This window comes from Neofelis nebulosa, chromosome 4 (genome assembly GCF_028018385.1).
Source record: "Neofelis nebulosa isolate mNeoNeb1 chromosome 4, mNeoNeb1.pri, whole genome shotgun sequence".
Lineage (NCBI taxonomy): Eukaryota > Metazoa > Chordata > Mammalia > Carnivora > Felidae > Neofelis > Neofelis nebulosa.
The window spans coordinates 74898080-74907146 of NC_080785.1; positions in this window are offsets into that span (position 1 = coordinate 74898080).

Consider the following 9067-nt stretch of genomic DNA (forward strand, 5'->3'; position numbering starts at 1 on the left):
ACCTCTGGGACTCAGAATATAAATATTTTTCTTGACCCTCATGCTCTGTAGAATGCAGTTTAAGAAACGCTGGGTTAGGGGTGCCTGGGTGACTCAGTAGGTTAAGCGTCTGACTTCACCTCAGGTTATGATCTCACGGTTTGTGGGTTCGAGCCCCACATCAGGCTCTGAGCTGTCAGCATAGAGCCTGGAGCCTGCTTCAGATTCTGTGTCTTCCTCTTTCTCTGCCCCTCCCCCGCTTGCACTCTGTCTCTCTCTCTTTCAAAAATAAATAAACATTTAAAAATTAAAAAAAAAAAAAAGAAATGCTGGGTTAGACCTAATATACTTTGAAACTATAAGATTGGATTTTCACCTCTGTATCACTTTTGTATGTCAGGAGTTCAGTCTTCTCTTTGAATTCCTAGTGAAGGAATATTGATTGGTTAGGGAGCTGATAGTGGTAGAGAAACCCCAGACTATGCTATTGCCTTCTACCTGGGAGGCATCACCTAGGAGTCTATCATACTGCCTTTGCAGACACTGTAGGTTAGAGACACTGTCTAAGCTTTCACCCTAAATCTCTACCTTATTCCTTCTTGAATTTCCAACCCGGGAATTTCTGCATAAGCTAATTCTTATCTTCCCAAACCTCTGTATTCTTTTGCAACCATTCTAAAACTGTCTTTTCTTTTTTCCTTTTTCCCTTCATTCTTAAACAAATATGCTCTTGACATTGGTGAGATAGTTTTTGGATTCATTTATACACAGAGCCTCAATTTATAAACTCTCTTTGAAAGGTCCATCTTTAAAATAAAGATGCTTTTCCCAAAACAACTTATCAAAAGAGACAGTCAGTTTGATTATCTTGACCTTTATCTTAGTTCTAGCTGATTCATAGTAAGACCCTAAACTGACTTATCTTTTGAGGGTCAGCTATGATTTGTTAGAATGTACATTTTAACCATGGTAAGACTCAAAATTTTAATATAGAAGGGTGTAGATATAAATACAAATCATGGATTCTTTGTACACAAATCTCACAAAACACATCTAAAAAAATAGAAGTGTAAAAGGAAAGAGAAATCATCATTGAATTATCATCAGCAAAGTTGGATAATAATTACCCCATTCGTCCTGTAATTCGAGGATTAAAGTAAAAAAGTATAAAAAGTATAAAAGTATGAAAACTAAATGTATTACTTAAATACCAGTTTCTCCAAAAGACCAGATGGAAAGAGCTGTCTCATGACTCTGCTTTAATTACTCTGTTGTCATTATGCAATTGGAAATAGTGTATACTATCTGGGAAAACTTTTGCAAAACATATAGGCATTTGTGTTGGATTTAAAATGTAGTCCTCTGTGAGGCTCTGGGCAAGAAATATAGATGATCCCTTGTAAATTAAAACCTTATGTTTCATGAGCTAAAAGAGGCCCTTCTGATTGGCTAAGATGTGGGGCGCAGACTTTGGAATCATTTTGGTGCAGAAAGAAGTTTTTAAGAGAACAAGTAAATCTTGTGCCTCTGTGAGCAAGCCTCTCTGCTCTCATTTCTGGGCAGCTTGACATTTTTTTGTGTATGGGGGAAATAATGTTGTGCATCTTTTAAAAACATAGCATAATCAAATTATTTTTTATTTGTTTTGTTGTTGTTGTTGTTGTTTCTAGCCTTAACCTGAATCTTATGACTGAAAGTATCATGGAAGTCAATCCATGGTTTCTAAAGTATTAGTACAAATTCTTCTTAAAATATCATCTTTGGGACTATGATTAAGAACAAATGGAACATGCAACCAGGCATTGCATTTCAGATCTGACAACATTTCTTTGGCCATGGTAAAGAACGGCACTGGGCTATTTGTACTTCATTAGACATCTAAGACTAAAAAGATCCTAATATTTGAAAAAAGTAAAAGAGAAAGAAAAACATTTTTTCCCATGAAAGTTATCATCATATCATAGTACCTGACTTAATCTTCATGACAGTGCTGCTGCAGATAGCAAGATCCTCAGTTAAGACACAGAAATACAAGCTTAAGACATTGACTTGCTCACACAGCGTATCAGTAGGAGAACCAGAATTCAAATGCAGTTACCATCTGCATTACCATGGTAGCATGCCAAGGGAAACAAGATAAATTCCATAACTTTTGTAACCTAATTAAAGAAAATTCATTAGGGAACACAAAATTCTGCCAAGAACCTAACTCTAAGACAATTATTAGGGATGTTTTAGTATAAAGGATATCAAATGCCATAGGGCAATGTCAGATGGCCATTTCTCATATCCGCCCATGATAAAAACCAAGATATAATGGTGTATCTTAGGTGGGGAAAGGTGTTTCCGTAAGGAGACAAAAAAAAGAAAAAGAAAAAAATAGACCAAAAGTGTAGCTTTCCTGTGATCTGATTTGATGGGGTACACCTTTAGGGGATGTACTCGCCAGTCTTACATTTTTCTGCAACAGAAGAAAGTCCTGGACTTTGGAATATTCTTCAGTGCTGGGTGAAAGGGACTTCTTTTATCTCAGTGAGCTTTCTTACTTTCCTGAGCCTCAGTTTCCTCATTTATAAAACTAGGGTGATGATCTAAATGGTTATAGTATATCTTGCTGGCTTTAATATTCTGTATTTCTGATCACAACAAAGAAGTATGCATATTTACATTTAAAAGTCAGAATATTAATCAATAGGCAAGTGCATTTGATAAAACTGCCTCAGCATATTGATTTTAGGAATCTCTGCATTATTGATCTGATAGGTTGGAATGCAGTCGGGGTCTATTTAAACCAAGGGTTTTTCTTTTCAGCTTTCATTTCCCCTCAGCTCTCTCTAGAATAGAAGTAAGAGAAGTCTCTGCTACATGGGCTAGTGTGCTTCCCCTCAGGGCCTTGTAGTCTGTGGAATTTATATGGCATTCTGTTTGCTGCCAGCCCTTCAGATTAACACAGGGATCTTAGCTTAGAAAGAAGAGAGTAAACTTTGCCATAATTAAAAATTGATATATATTTAGAAAGCATGCACACAGATCAAGATTGGATCTGATGATTTTGATATAGTTTATTTTCCCTTTTACCCCATGACTATCTCTAAATCCATTATTTTCTAAATGTGCCATATACCTATTGCTATGTAATAAACCACCCCAAATTTAGTGGCATAAAATGATAGCCATTCTATTATGCTCATGATTCATGGACTCAAGAATTTGGACAGGGGCAGTGGGAATGACTCATCTATACACCACAAAATCAGGGGACTCAGCAGGGAGGATTCCAACAGCTAGGGGGTGACTCAGGCAGTTGAGGGCCGGAACAGTTGGGGCTGGAGGATTCACTTCCAAAATGACTGGCCTGTAAGCAGGGATGGCTGGCCTCTGATGTTACTGATGTTACTCTGATGTTACTTCTCCATGGAAGCCTAGGGGTAGTCAGACTTGGTACATGGCAGTTCAGTGTTCCAGCAAATGAGGCAGAAACTGCATGTTCTTTCATGACTTAGGATTAGAAGCCACATAGTGTCATTTCCAACATATTCTACTGGTCAAAGCAGTCACAAGCTTGATCAGATTCAAATGGAAGGGACATGGATACTGCTTCAAGGGGAGCAGTGTTAAAGGATTTGTAGCAATTTCTAAAACCTACCATGTGAAAGACATCTGAATCTATAAAATAATTTTATTTTATATTCCAGGCTTAAATATAGTTATAATAAGAACATCTACTGAGTATTTACGATGTGCTACTTAGTTCTCCTGTTCATTCTGTGAGGGATGTCCTATTATTATCTTCATTTCACAGAAGAGGGAAATGAGGCTTAGAGAGAATTAGGAACTAGCCATACCCTAATGAACAGGTAGGTGAAGGTAGATTTGAACCACGGCTGCTTGGTTATAGAGTATAGGAGCTTAAACACTGGGCTATATAATTTCTGCTTGGCTAACTACAGTAAAGCTTTTTAAGAACTCTTAGACAAAAAATTTAAAGCTATAGGCCCTCACCAAAACTGAAAAAAATGTTTTGGATAAAATTGCTATTAAAACAGATTTTGTGGTCTCGGACTCACAGCAATTGAACAAAACGTCTCACCTCTATATAGACACCTGTATGTTGGCAGAGTAGCTCCCGACAGGATTGGACAAGTTTGAACTGGTAGAGCTAGAATCTTCCCCAAGAAGAATGGGGTGAGTCATGAAACTTGAGGGTTACTGTATTGTGACTGCCAGGAAATCAGGCTTTCGTCTTTGACTCTCAGTTGGATATCATTGCAAAGTTCAAAGATGGTTTTGCACGGTATCGCAAATTAGGAATTAGGCTGTTATCAAGACATAATCTAATGCAAAGTTGCATTAGGGCAATTATAAAGTAGATAGTTTAAGCACAGAAGTAAAAAGCTCTCATTTTTTGAACTCAATTTTCACACATCAGACCAAGTTATCTGGCAGGTTCACATTCTAAAAAAAATAATAATTACAAAGAGACACACCTTTGTGTTGGATTAAAAACCTGTGTTCTGCAGGAATTCTTACTAGGATACCCCAGCATGAAGCTAAGATAGTGTTACCCTTGTGACACCAGCCTGGAACTGCTAAGAGCTTGAGGATCAGGAGGCAGCCCTAGAACTCTGTGTGGATTTAGAACTATTACGGATACTGAAACTTCAACTCTGCCAGACCTGTTTCCAGGGAATTGTTGTAGACAGGAAATGAGATCTCCCCTGGACCCTCATTTCCATCCACCTCCAGCTGCTCTCCCTGCTGCAAAGGGCCGTCAGAGATGCTCTGTGCTCACATACTGACCAGCAGAGACTCTCCCAGCCTCGTTCCTGCTGCGAAGCTGCCCTCTCACCAGTCTGTTTATGATGGTCCACACAGCCCTGCAGGGTCCACTGCTTCATAGAGCTACCATCCTCCTCTCCTGTACTGCCTCAATTTAGAAAGATTTTTCCACCTATAGTAAGAAAGCTCCTTCAGCTAATCTTGGCATCCAAAGGTAAACAGGGTCTTTGTACTTTACTCTTTCTGCCATCAGATAATACAGGATATTTTCCAAAGGGTGAGCTATGTGACTACCTGAGTAGCCAATAGCATTCAAAGCATTTCTCACCAACATGGAATCTAAACCCACAATGGATTCCTCAAGCCTCCTGCTCAACCACAGTGAAGTCTCTTCCCAAAGAGCCTCATCAGTTTGGTACTTTTATTTCTTTTCTTTTTTTTGATTAAAAAAAAATTTTTTTTTTGTTTTAGTTTAGAGAGAAAGACAGAGAGAGCATGTGAATGGGTAGAGGGCAGAGGGAGAGAGAGAGAATCTTAAACAGACTCCACACTCAGCATGGTGCCTGACTCAGGGCTCCATCCTACAACCTTGGGATCATGACCTAAGCCAAATTCAAGAGTCAGATGCTTAACTGACTGAGCCACCTAGGTGCCCCCATTTTCATTCAATAAATATTTATGGAGCATTTTCCACATGCCAAGCCCTCTGCTTGGTGTTCAAGATATAAGACCAAACAAGGCAGACATCTTTCCTGTCTTCCCAGAGCTTTCAATCTAGCACCGAAAATGACACAGAACAAATACACCACTCATGATACATGCATGCATGAGTCCATTCCAGTTGGTATAAATTATGTTAAGTCTTTGGTTGGGAGTTATAGACAACTCTGGATAGCTTCATAGAAGAAAGGGATACATGGAAAGGTCATAGATTGTCTAACAGGATACAAGGAGGAGATAATTAAGTGCAAGAATCAAATTAGCTCTACCTCTTTGCTAGGGGTTTATGGATTTTCCTTCCGATGTGCTTCATTAATGTGATTCAGTTATCAAAAGTCCAAGTCTTTCAGTTCAAAAGAGAATGTCTTTCATCCATCTTGAGTGTAGTGTCTGCCACTGGACTAATTGATCAGAGCTAGGGAAGCTGGTCTTCATGTACAGACATGGTTGTTGGGGGTCACCCCTGAATAATGGGTTAAGACCCCAGAAGAGGTGAGGCAGCTCTGCAAAATTATTTATACAGCAGAAGTAGGAATTTCCCCAAGAACATCTGACCTAATTTTGGGTAAATGTCACTATGGATGAGGAATATAAACCCATCAACTAAAGGATGAAGAGGAGTTAGCTAAGCCAAAAGGGAAAGTGTGGGGAGGAGACAGAGTAAACAGGAATGGTGCAAAAACTCATAAGAAGGAGCAAGACATATTTGAGGACCCATGAAAAGGCTGAATTATAGCCAACAGTATATCTGAACTCTGGTGGACTAGTGGTCTTATCCTGAGCCCCACATCTCTTTCATTAGCCCTCCCAGGAAGCCAGTGAAACTCCTGGTGGCCAATAAGGGCATTCCCTGGGCAGGGCATCCAGAGAAGGCTCATCTCTACCATTAGTAATAGACACGTAATAGTTGTTAACACCTCTGATTTATGGCTGCTTTTGCCTTACAGAAATACTCTTCTTATTCACAGAAATGTATTGGCTTTTATTTTTGAAAAAAAAATATTGATTAAGATTCACCTTACTTACTTTCTCTAGATTTTATAGATATCACCTGATCTATGTTTCTATAGAACAGACCTATATAAATTCTAGCTAAATTTTAAATAGTTTTTAAAGCAACTCTTGAGTTGTAATAGTATATAAAATTTGTGTTCATTAATCTAAGGCCAAAAATTGAGCTATTTTGTTCTTTTGGAGAAATAGTTACTATTAGGACTTACATAAGATGATCTGACCCAGATTTGTTAACACTTTAAGGAATAATTTCTAATAGCTGTTGTGATAGCTGTGGTGATTTGAGCTGAGTAAATGTGGAGGTCTGCAGTAGGTTAGAGATAGCCACAAATTCCTTGCCTTTCTTTAAATTAAGTGATGGAGACTATTTCCCCTCCCCTAGAATTTGAGTTGGGTTGGTCTTGAGATTGGCTTTGATCAGGAGTACAACAAAGAGGAAGCAATACTGTGCTAATTACAAGCATAAGCCTTCAAACACAAGCAGCTTCTGATTTTGTGTTCTTGGAAGCCAGCTGCAATGTGGTCAAGATTACTGAATGATGAGAGGGAACCCAGAAAGGTCCTAGAGCTGAGGTACTATCTTGTTCATTCCAGAGCCTGCCATACTCCCAATGGGCTACAGCCCCTGAGTGATCTTAGTTACACCCTGTGAGCAGAACTGCCCAACTGAGCCCAGTCAATCCATGGAATTGTAAGACATATTGTGTTTTTCTTGTTGTAAGCTATTCAGCTTTGGGGTGATTTGTTACACAGCATAGCCACTAAAGAGATCCCATGTGGATTTCTTTTCTATTTCTTTAGGAGGCAATGGATTTTGTGTTGTTTTTGTTTCTTTGGAGGTCTTTTTAAAGTTTATTTATTTATTTTGAGAGAAAGAGAGAAAAAGAGAGCAAGGGAGGGGCAGAGAGAGAGGGAAAGAATCCCAATCCTGCGCTGAGAGCATGGAGACTGATGCAGGGCTCATTCTCACAAACCGTGAGATTGTGACCTGAGCTGAAATCAAGAGTTGAATGCTCAGTGGACTGAGCCACTCAGGAGCCCCTGTATTGGGGTCTTTTTAAAAGCATCTTTTGTTTTACTAATATTTTTTATTGTTTTACTAAAAATCAATAATAAAAAATCATATAGTAAAAAAATATATCTTCCTCACACTCCTTTGTCTTAGTCTCCCTGTTTCACTCCCAGAGGCAAGCACTTTGGAAGTTCCTTAGGTATTTAAATATAAGCATGAACATGTGTTGTCTTTTTTTTGCATTTCTGTTTTTACATGCAGATGGTAAGTTATCATACACATGGTTTTATGCTTTCTTCTCATCACTTACCAATGTATTTTAGAGGTAGCTGCATAGTTAACACACATAAAGCTACCTCAGTCTTCTTAATGGCTACATAAAATTCTCTCACATGATGCACCATGATTTGTTTAACTAGTCCTCTATTCATGAGTGCTTCTAATCATTTATTATGAGCAAAGCTGCAAAAATACTCTGGATCTATATCATTTTGCACATATGGAAATATAAGAATATGTTCCTAGAAAGGAAATTATTGGGCCAAAGATTACACATATTTTAATTTTTATAGCTCTTACCAAATTGTTCTCCATATAAGTAGTACCAAATTATACTCTCACAAGCAAAAGGTGAGAATGCCTGTATTCCCACACATTGCCTAACACATCTAGACCAAATACCTTTATTGTTTGTTATAGTTTTTCAGTTGACTCTCTAAGATGTTCTGATAACCATGATTTTACCTCCTCCCCTTTGCTATTTTATATTTTATTTCTTTCTCTTATCTAATTGTGTTGGCAAGTACTTTTAGAATAATATTAAATAATACTTGTGTTATCAAGCATAATTGTCCTATTCTTGATCTAATGAGCATACTTCTACTGTTTTCCCACTAAGGATTAAGTTGACATTTGAGATGAGAGACATTTATTTTGTCATGTTAAGGAAACACTATCCATCCATTCCTAATATTGAGAGCTGTTTTTAGAAAAGATGTTAAGTTTTATCAAATTTCAATGTGGCTTGAAATTTCAATGGTTATGTAGAATAACCATATGAGTTTTATCTCTTTCAATCTATAAATATGTTGAATTATATTAATAAATTTCCTAATACTGAGATATCCTTCTATTCTTAGAGTGAGCCTCATACACTTGGTCATGACATGTTAGTCTTTTCATATTTTTTCTGTTTCCTGTTTGCTAAAATTTTTATTTAGGGCATTGAATTTTTTATTTATAAATAAAATTGATCTGTTGTTTCAAGGAAACTTGACAAAATATTCCATCAGACACAAGAATAGTAACAACGTGATGGATAAATCACCAAATGAGAAATTCTAGAGAATAGATAAAACACTGAGGACTAAATTTTGGAGAATATCTATGTTTCAGGGCAGGAGGAAGAATGTGAGTAAATGGAACGAACTGCAAAGAGACAAAAGTCAGACCTTAATGTCCTAGAAGCCAGCAAAGAGAGTGTGCCATGAAGAATGGGAAGGTGTAGAGGAAACGAAAAGGCTTAAATCTTTTGGTGGATAAAGGGAAATGTGCCCGTGAGGC